The 22,436-nt window shown below is 50.0% G+C and overlaps 9 non-coding genes across 9 annotated transcripts; all 9 read left to right on the plus strand.

Moving 5' to 3' along the window:
• Positions 1–556: 556 nt before the first annotated feature.
• Positions 557–628, plus strand: TRNAT-CGU (transfer RNA threonine (anticodon CGU)). The gene has a single exon. It is a non-coding gene; the product is annotated as a tRNA-Thr (tRNA).
• A 977-nt stretch (positions 629–1,605) lies between these two features.
• TRNAT-CGU (transfer RNA threonine (anticodon CGU)) lies at positions 1,606–1,677 on the plus strand. Its single transcript has one exon. It is a non-coding gene; the product is annotated as a tRNA-Thr (tRNA).
• A 232-nt stretch (positions 1,678–1,909) lies between these two features.
• Positions 1,910–1,981, plus strand: TRNAT-CGU (transfer RNA threonine (anticodon CGU)). Its single transcript has one exon. It is a non-coding gene; the product is annotated as a tRNA-Thr (tRNA).
• Positions 1,982–10,282: 8,301 nt separating this feature from the next.
• Positions 10,283–10,354, plus strand: TRNAT-CGU (transfer RNA threonine (anticodon CGU)). Its single transcript has one exon. It is a non-coding gene; the product is annotated as a tRNA-Thr (tRNA).
• Positions 10,355–12,860: 2,506 nt separating this feature from the next.
• Positions 12,861–12,932, plus strand: TRNAT-CGU (transfer RNA threonine (anticodon CGU)). The gene has a single exon. It is a non-coding gene; the product is annotated as a tRNA-Thr (tRNA).
• A 2,076-nt stretch (positions 12,933–15,008) lies between these two features.
• Positions 15,009–15,080, plus strand: TRNAT-CGU (transfer RNA threonine (anticodon CGU)). The gene has a single exon. It is a non-coding gene; the product is annotated as a tRNA-Thr (tRNA).
• A 932-nt stretch (positions 15,081–16,012) lies between these two features.
• TRNAT-CGU (transfer RNA threonine (anticodon CGU)) lies at positions 16,013–16,084 on the plus strand. The gene has a single exon. It is a non-coding gene; the product is annotated as a tRNA-Thr (tRNA).
• Positions 16,085–18,793: 2,709 nt separating this feature from the next.
• TRNAT-CGU (transfer RNA threonine (anticodon CGU)) lies at positions 18,794–18,865 on the plus strand. Its single transcript has one exon. It is a non-coding gene; the product is annotated as a tRNA-Thr (tRNA).
• A 930-nt stretch (positions 18,866–19,795) lies between these two features.
• Positions 19,796–19,867, plus strand: TRNAT-CGU (transfer RNA threonine (anticodon CGU)). Its single transcript has one exon. It is a non-coding gene; the product is annotated as a tRNA-Thr (tRNA).
• Positions 19,868–22,436: the final 2,569 nt, after the last annotated feature.

Consider the following 22,436-nt stretch of genomic DNA (forward strand, 5'->3'; position numbering starts at 1 on the left):
ACAAAGCTTTACATTCATGCCATGTTTGGGAGTATGTTTTCATCCTCTTTACTTTTCCTAATCCTTGGGTAATGCACTCGGGGTTTGTGTCTCCTGTTTGCTCTTTTTTCAGTTGTTGAGTTCCCTATCTGAGGAGGGCAGCATCTCCAGCAAGGACATTAGTTCAGACAGATACAATATATACCAATGGCCAGAATAGGCAAATAGGAGCCATTTTTGTTTAGGCAACACCCAGAGACGCCCGGCACTGAGATGGGGGCTCGGAGATGGCACAATTGTGTAAACCCTGGTGCCTGTTCAATTCTTATCTCTGTTCACAGATGTCTGACACAGATCAGCCCCTGCTGCAGCCTCTCACCTTGTAACTTACACTGTACAATCTGATCACTGGGGGGGCTCTGATGGGATGAGAAGACTCAGTTAAAGGGGGGCATCTGATGTGAAGGTGGCTTCAGATTTAAAGGGGGGCTCTAATTATATTGGCAGATGCACAAAGTACAAATGTCAAATTGTGTGCAATCTCACAGGGTGACATAGAACCATCTCTCCTATAGAGGGCGCAGTGGCCAAGTGGTAAGGCGTTGGTCTCGTAAACCAAAGATCATGGGTTCAATCCCCATCTGTGCCTGGTTCTGTAATCCCGGATCTCATGTACCAAGTATTATGAACATTTGTCACAGACTAGGGAACCCGATAATCATGTTCATAAAAGGGAACATTTGGGTTGCAGTGACCATAACACAACTTCAGGTAACCAATTATCACCCAAAGTACACCCTCCATGGACGGGAGCAGGGGCGGACTGACCTATTTGTAAACTCGGTGAGGGCACGGGGTAATTAGGGGGCCCCATGAGATGCCCCTGGTACCTTTTTCATAGGCTTTTTTGACTTTGGGCTTGGACACAGGGGCCCCATGATCCCCTATTGCCTGGTGGCCCCATGAGTTGTCAGTCCGCCCGTGGACGGGAGGTACAATCCGGCTGGATGAGGTACATGTACGTCATCCAGCCTGTCTCAGGTTAGGGGCTCGCAACATAACAGGCATGGAGAGTTTTCTTGAAGTTGTATTTTTTGTCACAATATTTTTGGAAAATGAAAAAACTAAATTTCCACTTTTTTTTAACTTTTTTTACATTCACAATCTGAGCAGAGCAATATCACGTTACCATAGTTACATTGTACTACTACTGATGACTGCTTATAGGAAGGAAATTCACTTCTACAAACAAGTATTTTTACTGAATTAAATCAATTCATTCCGTGTGTATGTCTATGATTAGCTGTGATTGGCCACAACTAATCACATGGTGCAGATAGGCTGTAATTGGCCCAGTCTGTATTATGTGATCACTGTGACCAATCACAGCTATCAACACAATTGTACACATTCAATGGCATGAATCAGAAGTTTTGTGTATAAGGCTGGCCATACACCAGTAGAATATTTGTAGTTATAAGAAGGTTTGTTGGATGATCTAATCATTAGTGGGGATAATCGGCATTTGTATGCAACCAATCATGAGAGAATACCACTAAATACAAAGATCAGATACCACTTGTGTGCGTTCTCAGAGTGTGACATAAATCAGCTTCCCCTATAGAGGGCGCAGTGGCCAAGTGGTAAGGCGTTGGTCTCGTAAACCAAAGATCATGGGTTCAATCCCCATCTGTGCCTGGTTCTGTAATCCCGGATCTCGTGTACTGAGTACTATACACATTGGGGATCAGTGACCCGGATAAACATGATTTATGGTTAGGATGACACATTTTTCTTCCAATTACATGGTCAACCAGCTCTGAGGAAAGGGACTTGTCCCCGAAATGCGTCAATTGGCAGACGCACAAAGTACAAATGTCAAATTGTGTGCAATCTCACAGGGTGACATAGAACCTTCTCTCCTATAAAGGGCGCAGTGGCCAAGTGGTAAGGCGTTGGTCTCGTAAACCAAAGATCATGGGTTCAATCCCCATCTGTGCCTGGTTCTGTAATCCCGGATCTCATGTACTGAGCATTATGAACATTTGTGATAGACTAGGGAACCTGATAATCATGTTCATAAAAGGAAACATTTGGGTGATCATAACACAACTTCAGTTCCCCAATTATCACCGGCCCCCAGTACACCCTCCATGGACGGGAGGCACAATCAGGCTGGAGGAGGTACATATAGGTCATCCAGCCTGTGTCAGGTTAGGGGCTCACAATGTAAGAGGCATGGAGAGTTTATGTGAAGTTGTGTTTTTTGGAAAATTAAAAAGCAACATTTTCACTTTTTTGTGCATAATATCACCAGTGATGTACGGCGTCATCATATGACTAGTATGGCGTGATCCGGGACACTGACTGGTGACAGGATGTAAAACAATTCTATCCTTTTTTTTCTACCTTTTTGTTTTCTTTTTTTTTTTTTACATTTTGTTAACACTCTGAGCAGAGCAATATCACGTTACCATAGTTACATTGTACTACTACTGATGACTGCCTATAGGAAGGAAATTCACTTCTACAAGAAAGTATTGTTACTGAATGAAGTCAATTAATTCCGTGTGTATGGTTGTGATTAGCTGTGATTGACTACAACTAATCACATGGTACTGATAGGCTGTAATTGGCCCAGTCTGTACTATGTGATCACTGTGACCAATCACAGCTATCAACACAAATGTACACAATCAATGTTTGTGTATAAGGCTGGCCATATACCAGTAGAATTTAGTGAATATTTTTAGTTATAAGAAGGTTTGTTGGATGATCTAATCATTAGTGGGGATAATCGGCATTTGTATCCAACCAATCATGAGAGAATACCACTAAATACAAAGATCAGATACCACTTGTGTGCGTTCTCAGAGTGTGATATAAATCAGCTTCTCCTATAGAGGGCGCAGTGGCCAAGTGGTAAGGCGTTGGTCTCTTAAACCAAAGATCATGGGTTCAATCCCCATCTGTGCCTGGTTCTGTAATCCCGGATCTCGTGTACTGAGTACTATAAACATTGGTGATCAGTGACCCGGATAAACATGATTTATGGTTCTGATGACGTGTTTCCTCCAATTACATGACATTATCTCAGACAGACACAACACATATCACTTGTCTGATTAGAAGGTTGGCGCCACCTTTGTTCTGGAAACATCATTGCCTTCAGAAGTCACCTAATTAGAGAACAGAGTCCCCCTGTGTGTCATGTGATCTCAGTATAAATCCAGCTGCTCTGTGAAGCCCTCAGAGGTTTGTTAGAGAACATTAGTGAATAAAAAGCATCATGAAGGCCAAGGAACACACCAGACAGGACAGGGATAAAGTTGTGGATAGGTTTAAGGCAGGGTTAGGTTATAAAAAAATATCCCAAGCTTTGAACATCTCATGGAGCACTGCTCAATCAATCATCTGAAAATGGAGCATATGGGAGAACTGCAAACCTACCAAGACATGGCCGTCTGCCTAAACTGACAGGCTGGGCAAGGAGAGCATTCATCAGAGAAACTAACACTGCACGTCACCCTGAACACCCCATCCCCACCGTGAAACATGGTGGTGGCAGCATCATGTTGTGGAGATGTTTTTCTTCAGCAGAGACAGGGAAGCTGGTCAGAATGGATGGGAAGATGGATGGAGCCAAATACAGGGCAATCTTAGAAGAAAACCTGTTTGAGTCTGCAAAAGACTTGAGACCGGGGCGGAGGTTCCCCTTCCAGCAGGACAACGACCCAAAACATCCAACCAGAGCTAAAATGGAATGGTTTGACCACCTCACGGAGCACTGTTCAATCCATCATTCAAAAATGGAAAGAGTACGGCACAACTGCCAAGCTACCAAGACATGGCCATCCACCTAAACTGACAGGCCGGGCAAGGAGAGCATTCATCAGAGAAGCAGCCAAGAGGCCCATGGGAACTCGGGAGGAGCTGCAGAGATCACAGCTCAGGGGGGAGAATCTGTCCTCAGGACAACTATTAGTCGTCACTCCACAAATCTGGCCTTTATGGAGGAGTGGCAAGAAGGAAGCCATTGTTGGAGGAAAGCCATAAGAAGTCCCGTTTGCAGTTTGGGAGAAGCCATGTGGGGGACACAGCAAACATGTGGAAGAAGGGGCTCTGGTCAGAGGAGACCAACATGGGACTTTCTGGCATAAAAGCAAAACAATATGTGTGGGGGAAAACTAACACTGCCCATCCCCCTGAACACACCATCCCCACCGTGAAACCGTGGCAGCATCATGTGGTGGGGATGCTTTTCTTCAGCAGGGACAGGGAAGCTGGTCAGAGTTGATGGGAAGATGGATGGAGCCAAATACAGGGCAATCTTAGAAGAAAACCTGTTAGAGTCTGCAAAAGACTTGAGACCGGGGCGGAGGTTCCCCTTCCAGCAGGACAACGACCCGAAACATCCAGCCAGAGCTACAATGGAATGGTTCCGATCAAAGCATCCTCATGTGTTAGAATGGCCCAGTCACAGTCCAGACCCAAATCCAATGGAGAATCTGTGGCCAGACCTGAAAATTGCTGTTCCCAGACGCCCTCCATCCAATCTGACAGCTTGAGGGATTCTGCAAAGAAGAACGGGCAGAAATGTCCCTCTCTAGATGTGCAAAGAGACATCCCCAAAAAGACTTGCAGCTGGAATGGCAGCCAAAGGAGGTCCTACAAAGTATTGACTCCGGGGGGGGGGGGGCCGAATACAAATGCCGCCACACTTTTCACAGATTTATTGTCACAAATGTTGGAAACCATTTCTCATTTTCCTTCCACTTCACAATTATGTGCCACTTTGTGTCGGTCCATCACATCCAATCCCGATAAATACATTGTAACATGACAACATGGGGGACATTTCAGGGGGAGGGGAATACATTGTAACAAGACAACATGGGGGACATTTTAGGGGGAGGGGGAATACATTGTAACATGACAACATGGGGGGGGAATACATTGTAACACAACAACATGGGGGCATTTCAGGGGGGAGGGGAATACATTGTAACATGACAACATGGGGGGGGGGATACATTGTAACATGACAACATGGGGGGGAATACATTGTAACATGACAACATGGGGGACATTTCAGGGGGAGGGGGAATACATTGTAACATGACAACATGGGGGACATTTCAGGGGGGGAGGGGGATACATTGTAACATGACAACATGGGGGGGAATACATTGTAACATGACAACATGGGGACATTTCAGGGGAGGGGGAATACATTGTAACATGACAACATGGGGAACATTTCAGGGGGGAGGGGAATACATTGTAACATGACAACATGGGGGACATTTCAGGGGCAGGGGGAATACATTGTAACATGACAACATGGGGGGGGAATACATTGTAACACAACAACATGGGGGCATTTCAGGGGGGAGGGGAATACATTGTAACATGACAACATGGGGGGGGATACATTGTAACATGACAACATGGGGGGGAATACATTGTAACATGACAACATGGGGGACAATTCAGGGGGAGGGGGAATACATTGTAACATGACAACATGGGGGACATTTCAGGGGGGGAGGGGGATACATTGTAACATGACAACATGGGTGACATTTCAGGGGGGAGGGGAATACATTGTAACATGACAACATGGGGGACAATTCAGGGGGGGGGGAATACATTATAACATGACAACATGGGGGACATTTCAGGGGGGGGGAGAATACATTGTAACATGACAACATGGGGGACATTTCAGGGGAGGGGGATACATTGTAACATGACAACATGAGGGACATTTCGGGGGGGGGGGGGAGGGGAATACATTGTAACATGACAACATGGGGGACATTTCAGGGGGGAGGGGAAATACATTGTAACATGACAACATGGGGGACATTTCAGGGGGGAGGGGGATACATTGTAACATGACAACATGAGGGACATTTCGGGGGGGGGGGGGGAATACATTGTAACATGACAACATGGGGGACATTTCAGGGGGGAGGGGAATACATTGTAACATGACAACATGGGGGACATTTCAGGGGGGAGGGGAATACATTGTAACATGACAACATGGGGGACATTTCAGGGGGGGGGGATACATTGTAACATGACAACATGGGGGGACATTTCAGGGGGGGGAATACATTGTAACATAACAACATGGGGGGGCATTTCAAGGGGGAGGAAGACTTTTTCAAGGCTCTGTGTCAGCAGCAGAACAATTTCAGTGTCATTAACTAAATCCAGTGCTGATTGCTTTCAGTTGTCGGGTGGCTCCTATATCATGGTCCCGAGATCTCTGTGTAGGGTCAGAGTGTCATTTTCACATATTTAAGACAGTGTGGTGCAGAGTTTACACTGTGTTCACCACAGGGGGGTATGTACTGAAGGTTTAGACTGGGAGGGGTGGTCTGGAATGGGGGGGGGATCTGTACTGGGGGTTAAGTTAGGATGGGGGATCTGTACTGGGACTTAGGCTAGGATGGGAGATCTGTACTGGGGGTTAGGCTAGGATGGGGGATCTGTACTGGGGGTTAGGCTAGAATGGGGGATCTATACTGGTGGGTTAGGATAGGATGGGGGATCTGTACTGGGGGTTAGGCTAGGATGGGGGATCTGTACTGGTGGGTTAGGATAGGATGGGGGATCTGTACTGGGGGTTAGGCTAGGATGGGGGATCTGTACTGGGGGTTAGGCTTGGATGGGGGATCTGTATTGGGGGTTAAGTTAGGATGGGGGATCTGTACTGGGGGTTAAGTTAGGATGGGGGATCTGTACTTGGGGTTAGGCTAGGATGGGTGATCATTACTGGGGGTTAGGCTAGGATGGGGGATCTGTACTGGGACTTAGGCTAGGATGGGAGATCTGTACTGGGGGTTAGGCTAGGATGGGGGATCTATACTGGTGGGTTAGGATAGGATGGGGGATCTGTACTGGTGGGTTAGGATAGGATGGGAGATCTGTACTGGGGGTTAGGCTAGGATGGGGGATCTGTACTGGTGGGTTAGGATAGGATGGGGGATCTGTACTGGGGGTTAGGCTAGGATGGGGGATCTGTACTGGTGGGTTAGGATAGGATGGGGGATCTGTACTGGTGGGTTAGGATAGGATGGGAGATCTGTACTGGGGGTTAGGCTAGGATGGGGGATCTGTACTGGTGGGTTAGGATAGGATGGGGGATCTGTACTGGGGGTTAGGCTAGGATGGGGGATCTGTACTGGTGGGTTAGGATAGGATGGGAGATCTGTACTGGGGGTTAGGCTAAGATGGGGGATCTGTACTGGGGGGGTTAGGCTAGGATGGGGGATCTGTACTGGGGGTTAGGCTAGGATGGGTGATATGTACTGGGGGGTAGGCTATGATGGGGGATCTGTGCTGGGGGGTAAGCTAGGATGGGGGATCTGTACTGGGGGGTTAGGCTAGGATGGGGGATCTGTACTGGGGGTTAAGTTAGGATGGGGGATCTGTACTGGGGGTTAGGCTAGGATGGGTGATCATTACTGGGGGTTAGGCTAGGATGGGGGATCTGTGCTGGGGGTTAGGCTAGGATGGGGGATCTGTGCTGGGGGTTAGGCTAGGATGGGGGATCTGTACTAGGGGTTAAGTTAGGATGGGGGATCTGTACTTGGGGTTAGGCTAGGATGGGTGATCATTACTGGGGGTTAGGCTAGGATGGGGGATCTGTACTTGGGGTTAGGCTAGGATGGGTGATCATTACTGGGGGTTAGGCTAGGATGGGGGATCTGTACTGGGGGTTAGGCTAGGATGGGGGATCTGTACTGGGGGTTAGGCTAGGATGGGGGATCTATACTGGTGGGTTAGGATAGGATGGGGGATCTGTACTGGTGGGTTAGGATAGAATGGGAGATCTGTACTGGGGGTTAGGCTAGGATGGGGGATCTGTACTGGTGGGTTAGGATAGGATGGGGGATCTGTACTGGGGGTTAGGCTAGGATGGGGGATCTGTACTGGGGGTTAGGCTAGGATGGGGGATCTGTATTGGGGGTTAAGTTAGGATGGGGGATCTGTACTGGGGGTTAAGTTAGGATGGGGGATCTGTACTTGGGGTTAGGCTAGGATTGGTGATCATTACTGGGGGTTAGGCTAGGATGGGGGATCTGTACTGGGACTTAGGCTAGGATGGGAGATCTGTACTGGGGGTTAGGCTAGGATGGGGGATCTATACTGGTGGGTTAGGATAGGATGGGGGATCTGTACTGGTGGGTTAGGATAGGATGGGAGATCTGTACTGGGGGTTAGGCTAGGATGGGGGATCTGTACTGGTGGGTTAGGATAGGATGGGGGATCTGTACTGGGGGTTAGGCTAGGATGGGGGATCTGTACTGGTGGGTTAGGATAGGATGGGAGATCTGTACTGGGGGGGTTAGGCTAGGATGGGGGATCTGTACTGGGGGTTAGGCTAGGATGGGTGATCTGTACTGGGGGGTAGGCTATGATGGGGGATCTGTGCTGGGGGGTAAGCTAGGATGGGGGATCTGTACTGGGGGGTTAGGCTAGGATGGGGGATCTGTACTGGGGGTTAAGTTAGGATGGGGGATCTGTACTGGGGGTTCAGTTAGGATGGGGGATCTGTACTTGGGGTTAGGCTAGGATGGGTGATCATTACTGGGGGTTAGGCTAAGATGGGGGATCTGTGCTGGGGGTTAGGCTAGGATGGGGGATCTGTGCTGGGGGTTAGGCTAGAATGGGGGATCTGTACTGGGGGGTAGGCTATGATGGGGGATCTGTGCTGGGGGGTAAGCTAGGATGGGGGATCTGTACTGGGGGGTTAGGCTAGGATGGGGGATCTGTACTGGGGGGTAGGCTATGATGGGGGATCTGTGCTGGGGGGTAAGCTAGGATGGGGGATCTGTACTGGGGGGTTAGGCTAGGATGGGGGATCTGTACTGGGGGTTAAGTTAGGATGGGGGATCTGTACTGGGGGTTAGGCTAGGATGGGTGATCATTACTGGGGGTTAGGCTAGGATGGGGGATCTGTGCTGGGGGTTAGGCTAGGATGGGGGATCTGTACTAGGGGTTAAGTTAGGATGGGGGATCTGTACTTGGGGTTAGGCTAGGATGGGTGATCATTACTGGGGGTTAGGCTAGGATGGGGGATCTGTACTGGGGGTTAGGATAGGATGGGTGATCTGTACTGGGGGTTAGGCTAAGATGGGGGATCTGTACTGGGGGGGTTAGGCTAGGATGGGGGATCTGTACTGGGGGTTAGGCTAGGATGGGTGATCTGTACTGGGGGGTAGGCTATGATGGGGGATCTGTGCTGGGGGGTAAGCTAGGATGGGGGTTCTGTGCTGGGGGGTTAGGCTAGGATGGGGGATCTGTACTGGGGGGGTTAGGCTAGGATGGGGATCTGTACTTGGGGTTAGGCTAGGATGGGGGATCTGTACTGGGGGTTAGGCTAGGATGGGGGATCTGTACTGGGGGTTAGGCTAGGATGGGGGATCTGTACTGGGGGTTAGGCTAGGATGGGGGATCTGTACTGGGGGGTTAGGCTAGGATGGGGGATCTGTACTGGGGGGTTAGAGTAGGATGGGGGATCTGTACTGGGGGGTTAGAGTAGGATGGGGGATCTGTACTGGGGGTTAGGCTAGGATGGGGGATCTGAAAATGATTTATATCTAAGATGACATGTATTTCCTCCAATTGCAAGAAAACTAGAGACTGACAGAACACAAACCACTTACCAGAATAGGAGAAGGCCGGAACCATCTTTGCTCAGTCATCACCCAGAGTCACCGTCTACTTCCTGGCCTGAGATGTTGGCTCCGAGGTGACACAAAGACCAAATAAAACCAGTGTGTGTCCTCAGAGATGACATACAGACATCTACTATATAGAGGGTGCAGTGGCCAAGTGGTAAGGTGTTGTTATTGTAAACTTGAGATCATGGGTTCAATCCCCATCTGTCGCTGGTTCTTTAGTCCCCAACTTTATCTACCAAGTGCTATAAACATTTGTGGTGAATCAGTGGACCTCATATATATATATGTCACTTGTATTTCCTCTGCAGTTCTTTGCTTTTGTTCACAAATCTCTGACACAGATCAGCCCCTGCTGCAGCCTCTCACCTTGTGACTTGTTATATTGTACAGTCCGGTCACTGGAGATGAGGAGATGGAGACTAAGGTTCCTCCTGCCTGTATCAGACTAATGACAGCATCTCAGCCTAGGCAAAGACTGACTGTTGGAGGAGAATGGAGGTGGCTGGGAATGGGATGGATTGGAGGTCTACAGGCTGCTATGTAGCTTTATACTTTTGTGTATTCTCAGAATTGGGCACAAAATCTCCCAGCCTATAGGGGGCGCAGTGGCCAAGTGGTAAGGCGTTGGTCTCGTCAACCAAAGATCATGGGTTCAATCCCCATCTGTGCCTGGTTCTGTAGTCCCCACCCTAATGTACTGATTATTATGAACATTTGTGATAGACTAGGGAACCCGATAATTATGTTCATAAAAGGGAACATTCGGGTCGCAGTGACCATAACACAACTTCAGTTCCCCAATTATCACCGGCCCCCAGTACACCCTCCATGGATGGGGGGCACAATCAGGCTGGAGGAGGTACATGTATGTCATCCAGCCTATGTCAGGTTAGGGGCTCACAATGTGGACACAGCAACTCCCATGACGATACAACTTCCCCCCAAATCACTCCATATTAGACAGTCCAAGGTATTTAGTAAGAGGCATGGAGAGTGTTATTTTTTGTCACAATTTTTTTGGAAAATGAAAAAATGGAAAACCCAAATTGTCCCTTTTTTTTCTATATACCGTCACCAGTGATGTACGGCCTCATCATATGACTAGTATGGAGTGATCCGGGACACTGACTGGTGACAGGATGTAAAAACATTGTATCCATTTTGTTCTACATTTTTTTTTTATTTTGTTAACACTCTGAGCAGAGCAATATCCCGTTACCATAGTTACATTGTACTACTACTGATGACTGCTTATAGGAAGGAAATTCACTTCTACAAGAAAGTATTGTTACTGAATGAAATCAATTCATTCCGTGTGTATGGTTGTGATTGGCCGTGATTGGCCACAACTAATCACATGGTACAGATAGGCTGTACTTGGTCTGTACTATGTGATCACTGTGACCAATCACAGCAATCAACACAATTGTACACAATCAATGGCATGAATCAGAAGTTTTCTGTATAAGGCTGGCCATACACCAGTAGAATTTAGTGAATATTTGTAGTTATAAGAAGGTTTGTTGGATGATCTAATCATTAGTGGGGATAATCGGCATTTGTATCCAACCAATAACCACCAAAGCTAATGGCCACTACTCAGTGCTCCTACTCCTTGACCTCTCCGCGGCCTTTGACACTGTTGACCACCCCCTCCTCCTTAATAAACTACTCTCCCTTGGCATCAGAGACTCCGCTCTCTCCTGGTTCTCCTCCTATCTATCCCAACGCTCCTTCAGCGTTACCTATAATGCTACCACCTCCCCCTCTCTCCCCCTCTCTGTTGGGGTCCCCCAAGGCTCTGTCCTCGGGCCCCTTCTCTTCTCCATCTACACCTCCTCCCTTGGCAAACTGATACACTCCCACGGCTTCAACTATCACCTCTATGCTGATGACACTCAAATCTATCTCTCTACCCCTCGCCTCACCCCTTCAGTCTCCCCCCGAATCACCCACCTACTGAACGATATATTGGATTGGATGTCACTCCACTTTCTCAAATTAAAACTTTCCAAAACCGAGCTCCTAATTTTCCCCCCAGCCCGTGCCCCCCCCCCCCACCCTCTCCATCACGACCAACAACACCACCATCAGTCCCACCCCGCAAGCCAAAGTCCTAGGTGTCACTCTAGACTCCAATCTATCCTTCCAACCCCATGTCCAATCTCTGACAAACTCATGCAGGCTCCACCTCCGCAACATATCCAAAATACATTCGTTTCTAACCCCAGAGACCACTAAACAACTCGTTCACTCCCTTATTATCTCACGTCTGGACTACTGCAACTCCCTCCTCCCCGGCCTACCTCATCACAGACTATCCCCGCTTCAGTCTATCCTGAACTCAGCGGCTGGACTCATCCACCTTACCAACCGCTCCGCTTCTGCCACCCCCCTCTGTCATTCCCTCCACTGGCCTCCACTCAGTGTCCTCCACCCCCCTCTGTCATTCCCTCCACTGGCCTCCACTCAGTGTCCTCCACCCCCCTCTGTCATTCCCTCCACTGGCCTCCACTCAGTGTCCTCCACCCCCCTCTGTCATTCCCTCCACTGGCTCCCGATTGCCCAACGCATTAAATTCTGAAAAACTACTAACATTGACATACAAAGCCATTCACAATGTTGCCCCAAACTACCTCACCGACCTGATACCCAAATACCACCCTACCCGTAATCTTCGCTCCTCACAAGACCTCCTACTCTCTAGCTCCCTGGTCTCCACCTCCCATGCCCGACTTCAGGACTTCTCCAGGACTTCCCCCATCCTCTGGAACTCACTACCCCAATCCATTTGACTGCCACCTACCCTCCTCACCTTTAGGCGCACCCTGAAAACCCATCTCTCCAGGGAAGCCTACCCCACCCCCTGCTAACTCCTCCACTCCTCCTATCACTCCATCCCCCACATCCACTTCCTCCTGTACCACTATCCCCTCCCTCCTAGATTGTAAGTTCCAAGGGGCAGGGCCCTCGAACCCCTCGTGTATTGTATTGCTACTGTATTGTCTCATGTTCTGTCCCCCACTATAATGTACAGCGCTGAGCAAACCTTTTTGGCGCTATATAAATCCTGTATAATAAATAAACCAATCATGAGAGAATACCACTAAATACAAAGATCAAATACCACTTGTGTGCGTTCTCAGAGTGTGACATAAATCAGCTTCTCCTATAGAGGGCGCAGTGGCCAAGTGGTAAGGCGTTGGTCTCGTAAACCAAAGATCATGGGTTCAATCCCCATCTGTGCCTGGTTCTGTAATCCCGGATCTCATGTACTGAGTACTATACACATTGGGGATCAGTGACCCGGATAGACATGATTTATGGGTAGGATGACACATTTTTCTTCCAATTACATGGTCTACCAGCTCTGAGGAAAGGGACTCGTCCCCGAAACGCATCAGAGGCCAACCATACTGACAGTCGGACACCCGCCACTGTTATGGCCATCTCTACCTGCAATGGAACCGACCCAGACTGTGCTTGAGTACTTCCGTTAGAATACAGCTTCCCCGTCCAAACACCGACAACAGACACCACAGCCGACCATACAAGACTAGACGACACCAATCTTGAAGTAAACTAGGAAGTAGACTAGTTTATTTGAACACAGATACAAGATATATACACTCAGGGGACAATCCCCCCTCCCTGCATAATGACACAGGGCGGGGCAATCTGCATTTAGTAACAAGAGATGTACAGGTATTCAAACTTCACACCAGCAGACAGTCCCATCAGGAGGGAGGGCTGCTGGAGACACCCCCCACTAAGCTAATACACATAAACACATACATCCCATAATAGTTTGCTCCCAAGCCAGACAAACAATAGAACAATGGGATGCAGCCACATGACATTAAACAATCAACAACCCCCCACCCCACCTATCTCCTAATCATGTCTACATAGTCTGAGACAAAGCCCCCCTGTGCTGGGGGATTAGGCTGGGAGGAAGGGGGGGTCTGTCCTGAGGGAAGTTAGGCTGGGAGGAAGGGGGGGTCTGTCCTGAGGGGGGTTAGGCTGGTAAGGGTGTCTGTCCTGAGGGGTTAGGGCGGGAGGGGGGTCTGTCCTGAGGGGTTAGGCTGGGAGGGGGGGTGTCTGTCCTAAGGGGTTAGGCTGGGAGGGGGGGGGTCTGTCCTGAGGGGTCAGGCTGGGAGGGGGTATGTTCTGAGGGGTTAGGGCGGGAGGGGGGTCTGTGCTGAGAGGTTAGGTTGGGAGGGGGGTATGTCCTGAGGGGTTAGGCTGGGAGGGGGGGTCTTTCCTGAGGGGTTAGGTTGGGAGGGGGGGGGTCTGTCCTGAGGGGTTAGGCTGGGAGGGGGGGCTGTCCTGAGGGGTTAGGCTGGGGGGGGGTCTGTCCTGAGGGGTTAGGCTGAGAGGGGGGTCTGTCCTGAGGGGTTAGGCTGGGAGGGGGGGTCTATCCTGAGGGGTCAGGCTGGGAGGGGGGATCTGTCCTGGGGGGTTAGGCTGGGAGGGGGGGGGTCTGTCCTGAGGGGTTAGGCTGGGAGCAGGCGTCTGTCCTGAGGGGTTAGGCTGGGAGGGGGGGGTCTGTCCTGAGGGGTTAGGCTGGGGGGGGGGGTCTGTCCTGAGGGGTTAGGCTGGGAGGGGGGGTCTGTCCTGAGGGGTTAGGCTGGGAGGGGGGGTATGTCCTGAGGGGTCAGGCTGGGGGGGGGTCTTTCCTGATGGGTTAGGCTGGGGGGGAGAAGAGAACGCAGGTCACTACAAGGACTCATAGAAGACAATTGTTACATTTTGCACATAAATGCTCCTCAACCCAATGCAGATCTATTGAGAACAGAAGATTTGTATTCCTTTGCCCCTTACATGGACCCCCAGCATTGTGTGAGATTTCCTGCATTGTAATACATGTATATATGTGAACAGCCCTTACAGGTAACCTGACGAGTATTTCCATCCAGCAAGGACATTAGTTCAGACAGATACAATATATACCAAGGGCCAGAATAGGCAAATAGGAGCCATTTTTGTTTAGGCAACACCCAGAGACGCCTGGCACTGAGATGGGGGCTCGGAGATGGCACAATTGTGTAAACCCTGGTGCCTGTTCAATTCTTATCTATGTTCACAGATGTCTGACACAGATCAGCCCCTGCTGCAGCCTCTCACCTTGTAACTTACACTGTACAATCTGATCACTGGGGGGGCTCTGATGGGATGAGAAGACTCAGTTAAAGGGGGGCATCTGAGGTAAAGGTGGCTTTAGATTTAAAGGGGGGCATTGATTATATTGGCAGACGCACAAAGTACAAATGTCAAATTGTGTGCAATCTCACAGGGTGACATAGATCCATCTCTCCTATAGAGGGCGCAGTGGCCAAGTGGTAAGGTGTTGGTCTCGTAAACCAAAGATCATGGGTTCAATCCCCATCTGTGCCTGGTTCTGTAATCCCGGATCTCATGTACTGAGCATTATGAACATTTGTGATAGACTAGGGAACCCGATAATCATGTTCTTAAAAGGGAACATTTGGGTCGCAGTGACCAGAACACAACTGCAGGTAACCAATTATCACCGGCCCCCAGTACACCCTCCATGGACGGGAGGCACAATCAGGCTGGAGGAGGTACATATAGGTCATCCAGCCTGTGTCAGGTTAGGGCTCACAATGTAAGAGGCATGGAGAGCTTTCTTGAAGTTGTATTTTTTGCCACAATTTTTTTGGAATATTAAAAAACTAAATTTTCACTTTTTTGTGCATACCGTCACCAGTGATGTACGGCGTCATCATATGACTAGTATGGCGTGATCCGGGACACTGACTGGTGACAGGATGTAAAACAATTCTATCCCTTTTTCTCTACATTTTTTTCTTTTTTTTTTTACATTTTGTTAACACTCTGAGCAGAGCAATATCCCGTTACCATAGTTACATTGTACTACTACTGATGACTGCTTATAGGAAGGAAATTCACTTCTACAAGAAAGTATTGTTACTGAATGAAGTCAATTAATTCCGTGTGTATGTTTGTAATTAGCTGTGATTGGCCACAACTAATCACATGGTACAGATAGGCTGTAATTGGCCCAGTCTGTATTATGTGATCACTGTGACCAATCACAGCTATCAACACAATTGTACACAATCAATGGCATGAATCAGAAGTTTTCTGTATAAGGCCGGCCATACACCAGTAGAATTTAGTGAATATTTGTAGTTATAAGAAGGTTTGTTGGATGATCTAATCATTAGTGGGGATAATCGGCATTTGTATCCAACCAATCATGAGAGAATACCACTAAATACAAAGATCAAATACCACTTGTGTGCGTTCTCAGAGTGTGACATAAAACAGCTTCTCCTATAGGGGGCGCAGTGGCCAAGTGGTGAGGCGTTGGTCTCGTAAACCAAAGATCATGGGTTCAATCCCCATCTGTGCCTGGTTCTGTAATCCCAGATCTCATGTACTGAGTACTATACACATTGGTGATCAGTGACCCGGATAAACATGATTTATGGTTAGGATGACACATTTTTCTTCCAATTACATTGTCTACCAGCTCTGAGGAAAGGGACTCGTCCCCGAAACGCATCAGCGGGCCAACCATACTGACAGTCGGACACCCCGCCACACCCGTCATGTCCGTCTCTACCTGCAATGGAACCGACCCAGACTGTGCTTGAGTACTTCCGTTAGAATACTGCTTCCCCGTCCAAACACCGACAACAGACACCACAGCCGACCATACAAGACTAGACGACACCAATCTTGAAGTAAACCAGGAAGTAGACTACTTTATCTGAAAACAGATACAAGATATATATTCACTCCGGGGACAATCCCCCCTCCCTGCATAATGACACAGGGCGGGCCAATCTATATTTAGTAACAAGTGACACACAGGTATTCAAACTTCACACCAGCAGACAGTCCCATCAGGAGGGAGGGCTGCTGGAAACACCCCCCCACTAATCTAATACACATAAACACATACATCCCATAATAGTTTTCTCCCAAGCCAGACACACAATAGAACAATGGGATGCAGCCACATGACATTAAACAATCAACAACCCCCACCCCACCTATCTCCTAAACATGTCTACACAGTCTGAGACAAAGTCCCCCCAATATTAGAACAGATCACCCTGTACCCCTAACAGGCACAAGGGGACTTACACATAAGAGGGATATGGGGAGCTAAGACAGAGGTCTCCCCACCTCTCCAAAGTGATTTGTGTTCCATGGACTCCCCACCCAGAGTCACTCCCATCACAGTACCGTTCTACAAAGCTTTACATTCATGCCATGTTTGGGAGTATGTTTTCATCCTCTTTACTTTTCACACACCTTGGGTAATGCACTCGGGGTTTGTGTCTCCTGTTTGCTCATTTTTCAGTTGTTGAGTTCCCTATCTGAGGAGGGCAATATCTCCGAAAGGCTATCCATAGGTGATTTTGGTCCTGGTTCCCCCGGCTTTCCTTTGGCATTTGATCCCTGGAGCGCTGGAGAGTTCATTCTGTTTAATGGTTCCCCCTGACTGCAGCAGATGGCATCATCTCAGCCTGGGGTTGGATTGGTGGGGGGTGTCTGTAATGAGCAATTAACTGGAGGGAGGGAGTCTGCATTGAAGGGTTATTCTCAGGGGGGTGGGGGGAATCATCACTAAGATGGGAGGGGGGTCTGTCCTAAGGGGTTTGGCTGGGAGGGTGGGGTCTGTCCTGAGGGGTTAGGCTGGGAGGGTGGGGTCTGTCCTGAGGGGGGTTAGGCTTGGAGAGATGGGGGTCTGTCCTGAGGGGATAGGCTGGGAGGGATGGGGGTATGTCCTGAGGGCAGTTAGGCTGGTGGGGGGTCTGTCCTGAGGGGTTAGGCTGGTAGGGGGGGGTCTGTCCTGAGGGGTTAGGATGGGAGGGGGGTTTGTCCTGAGGGGTTAGGCTGGGTGGGGGGAGGTCTGTCCTGAGGGGTTAGGCTGGCAGAGGGGGTCTATCCTGAGTGGTTAGGCTGGGAGTGGGGGTCTGTCCTGTGGGGTTGGGAAGGGGGTCTGTACTGAGGGGTTAGGCTATGGGGGGGGTTAGTCTGTTGTGAGGGGTTAGGCTGGGAGGGGGGGACTGTCCTGAGGAGTTAGGCTGGGAGGAGGGGTCTGTCCTGAGGGGTTAGGCTGGGAGAAGGAGGGGTCTGTCCTGAGGGGTTAGGCTGGGAGGGGGGGGGGTATGTCCTGAGGGGTTAGGCTGGGAGGGGGGGGGTATGTCCTGAGGGGTTAGGCTGGGAGGAGGGGGGGTCTTTCCTGAGGGGTTAGGCTGGGAGGAGGGTATGTCCTGAGAGATCAGGCTGGGAGAGGGGTATGTCCTGAGGGGGTCAGGCTGGGAGGGGGGGTATGTCCTGAGGGGTTAGGCTGGGAGGGGGGGTCTGTCCTGAGGGGTCAGGCTGGGAGGAGGGGTCTGTCCTGAGGGGTCAGGCTGGGAGGGGGGGTATGTCCTGAGGGGTCAGGCTGGGGGGGGTCTTTCCTGATGGGTTAGGCTGGGGGGGAGAAGAGAACGCAGGTCACTACAAGGACTCATAGAAGACAATTGTTACATTTTGCACATAAATGCTCCTCAACCCAATGCAGATCTATTGAGAACAGAAGATTTGTATTCCTTTGTCCCTTACATGGACCCCCAGCATTGTGTGAGATTTCCTGCATTGTAATACATGTTTCTATGTGAACTGCCCTTACAGGTAACCTGACGAGTATTTCCATCCAGCAAGGACATTAGTTCAGACAGATACAATATATACCAAGGGCCACAATAGGCAAATAGGAGCCATTTTTGTTTAGGCAACACCCAGAGACGCCCGGCACTGAGATGGGGGCTCGGAGATGGCACAATTGTGTAAACCCTGGTGCCTGTTCAATTCTTATCTATGTTCACAGATGTCTGACACAGATCAGCCCCTGCTGCAGCCTCTCACCTTGTAACTTACACTGTACAATCTGATCACTGGGGGGGCTCTGATGGGATGAGAAGACTCAGTTAAAGGGGGCATCTGATTTGAAGGTGGCTTCAGATTTAAAGGGGGGCTCCAACTGTATTGGCAGACGCACAAAGTACAAATGTCAAATTGTGTGCAATCTCACAGGGTGACATAGATCCATCTCTCCTATAGAGGGCGCAGTGGCCAAGTGGTGAGGCGTTGGTCTCGTAAACCAAAGATCATGGGTTCAATCCCCATCTGTGCCTTGCTCTGTAATCCCGGATCTCATGTACTGAGTATTATGAACATTTGTGATAGACTAGAGAACCTGATAATCATGTTCATAAAAGGGAACATTTGGGTTGCAGTGACCAGAACACAACTGCAGGTAACCAATTATCACCGGCCCCCAGTACACCCTCCATGGACGGGAGGCACAATCAGGCTGGAGGGGGTACATGTATGTCATCCAGCCTGTGTCAGGTTAGGGGCTCACAATGTAAGAGGCATGGAGAGCTTTCTTGAAGTTGTTTCTTTTGCCACAATTTTTTTGGAATATTAAAAAACTAAATTTTCACTTTTTTGTGCATACCGTCACCAGTGATGTACGGCGTCATCATATGACTAGTATGGCGTGATCCGGGACACTGACTGGTGACAGGATGTAAAACAATTCTATCCCTTTTTCTCTACATTTTTTTTCTTTTTTTTTTTACATTTTGTTAACACTCTGAGCAGAACAATATCCCGTTACCATAGTTACATTGTACTACTACTGATGACTGCCTATAGGAAGGAAATTCACTTCTACAAGAAAGTATTGTTACTGAATGAAGTCAATTGATTCCGTGTGTATGTTTGTGATTAGCTGTGATTGGCCACAACTAATCACATGGTACAGATAGGCTGTAATTGGCCCAGTGTGTACTATGTGATCACTGTAACCAATCACAGCTATCAACACAATTGTACACAATCAATGGCATGAATCAGAAGTTTTCTGTATAAGGCCGGAAACCAGTAGAATTTAGTGAATATTTGTAGTTATAAGAAGGTTTGTTGGATGATCTAATCATTAGTGGGGATAATCGGCATTTGTATCCAACCAATCATGAGAGAATACCACTAAATACAAAGATCAGATACCACTTGTGTGCGTTCTCAGAGTGTGACATAAATCAGCTTCTCCTATAGAGGGCGCAGTGGCCAAGTGGTAAGGCGTTGGTCTCGTAAACCAAAGATCATGGGTTCAATCCCCATCTGTGCCTGGTTCTGTAATCCCGGATCTCATGTACTGAGTACTATACACATTGGTGATCAGTGACCCGGATAAACATGATTTATGGTTAGGATGAAACATTTTTCTTCCAATTACATGGTCAACCAGCTCTGAGGAAAGGGACTCGTCCCCGAAACGCGTCAGTAAGCCGACCATACTGACAGTCGGACACCCCGCCACACCCGTCATGTCCGTCTCTACCTGCAATGGAACCGACCCAGACTGTGCTTGAGTACTTCCGTTAGAATACTGCTTCCCCGTCCAAACACCGACAACAGACACCACAGCCGACCATACAAGACTAGACGACACCAATCTTGAAGTAAACCAGGAAGTAGACTACTTTATCTGAAAACAGATACAAGATATATATTCACTCCGGGGACAATCCCCCCTCCCTGCATAATGACACAGGGCGGGCCAATCTATATTTAGTAACAAGTGACACACAGGTATTCAAACTTCACACCAGCAGACAGTCCCATCAGGAGGGAGGGCTGCTGGAAACACCCCCCCACTAATCTAATACACATAAACACATACATCCCATAATAGTTTTCTCCCAAGCAAGACAAACAATAGAACAATGGGATGCAACCACATGACATTAAACAATCAACAACCCCCACCCACCTATCTCCTAAACATGTCTACACAGTCTGAGACAAAGTCCCCCCAATATTAGAACAGATCATCCTGCACCCCTAACAGGCACAGGGAGACTTACACATAAGAGGGATATGGGGAGCTAAGACAGAGGTCTCCCCACCTCTCCAAAGTGATTTGTGTTCCATGGACTCCCCACCCAAAGTCACTCCCATCACAATACCGTTCTACAAAGCTTTACATTCATGCCATGTTTGGGAGTATGTTTTCATCCTCTTTACTTTTCACACACCTTGGGTAATGCACTCGGGGTTTGTGTCTCCTGTTTGCTCATTTTTCAGTTGTTGAGTTCCCTATCTGAGGAGGGCAGCATCTCTGAAAGGCTATCCGTAGGTGATTTTGGTCCTGGTTCCCCGGCTTTCCTTTGGCATTTGATCCCTGGAGCGCTGGAGAGTTCATTCTGTTTAATGGTTCCCCCTGACTGCAGCAGATGGCATCATCTCAGCCTGGGGTTGGATTGGTGGGGGGTGTCTGTAATGAGCAATTAACTGGAGGGAGGGAGTCTGCATTGAAGGGTTATTCTCAGGGGGGGGGGGGGGAATCATCACTAAGATGGGAGGGGGGTCTGTCCTAAGGGGTTTGGCTGGGAGGGTGGGGTCTGTCCTGAGGGGTTAGGCTGGGAGGGTGGGGTCTGTCCTGAGGGGGGTTAGGCTTGGAGGGATGGGGGTCTGTCCTGAGGGGATAGGCTGGGAGGGATGGGGGTATGTCCTGAGGGCAGTTAGGCTGGTGGGGGGTCTGTCCTGAGGGGTTAGGCTGGTAGGGGAGGGTCTGTCCTGAGGGGTTAGGATGGGAGGGGGGTTTGTCCTGAGGGGTTAGGCTGGGTGGGGGGAGGTCTGTCCTGAGGGGTTAGGCTGGCAGAGGGGGTCTGTCCTGAGTGGTTAGGCTGGGAGTGGGGGTCTGTCCTGTGGGGTTGGGAAGGGAGTCTGTACTGAGGGGTTAGGCTATGGGGGGGTTAGTCTGTTGTGAGGAGTTAGGCTGGGAGGAGGGATCTGTTCTGAGGTGTTAGGCTAGGAGAAGGAGGGGTCTGTCCTGAGGGGTTAGGCTGGGAGGAGGGGGGGGGGTCTTTCCTGAGGGGTTAGGGCAGGAGGGGGGTATGTCCTGAGGGGTTAGGCTGGGAGGAGGGTATGTCCTGAGAGATCAGGCTGGGAGGGGGGTATGTCCTGAGGGGGTCAGGCTGGGAGGGGGGGGGTCTGTCCTGAGGGGTTAGGCTGGGAGGGGGGGTATGTCCTGAGGGGTTAGGCTGGGAGGGGGGGTCTGTCCTGAGGGGTCAGGCTGGGAGGAGGGGTCTGTCCTGAGGGGTCAGGCTGGGAGGGGGAGTATGTCCTGAGGGGTCAGGCTGGGGGGGGTCTGTCCTGAGGGGTTAGGCTGGGAGGGGGGGCTGTCCTGAGGGGTTAGGCTGGGGGGGGTCTGTTCTGAGGGGTTAGGCTGGGAGGGGGGGTCTGTCCTGAGGGGTTAGGCTGGGAGGGGGGGTCTATCCTGAGGGGTCAGGCTGGGAGGGGGGATCTGTCCTGAGGGGTTAGGCTGGGAGGGGGGGGGGTCTGTCCTGAGGGGTTAGGCTGGGAGCAGGCGTCTGTCCTGAGGGGTTAGGCTGGGAGGGGGGGGGTCTGTCCTGAGGGGTTAGGCTGGGGGGGGGGTCTGTCCTGAGGGGTTAGGCTGGGAGGGGGGGTCTGTCCTGAGGGGTTAGGCTGGGAGGGGGGGTCTGTCCTGAGGGGTCAGGCTGGGAGGAGGGGTCTGTCCTGAGGGGTCAGGCTGGGAGGGGGAGTATGTCCTGAGGGGTCAGGCTGGGGGGGGTCTGTCCTGAGGGGTTAGGCTGGGAGGGGGGGCTGTCCTGAGGGGTTAGGCTGGGGGGGGTCTGTCCTGAGGGGTTAGGCTGGGAGGGGGGGTCTGTCCTG

This window comes from Staurois parvus, unplaced genomic scaffold (assembly GCF_062004578.1).
Source record: "Staurois parvus isolate SC_StPar_1 unplaced genomic scaffold, SC_StPar_1.0 ptg001478l, whole genome shotgun sequence".
NCBI classification, from domain to species: domain Eukaryota; kingdom Metazoa; phylum Chordata; class Amphibia; order Anura; family Ranidae; genus Staurois; species Staurois parvus.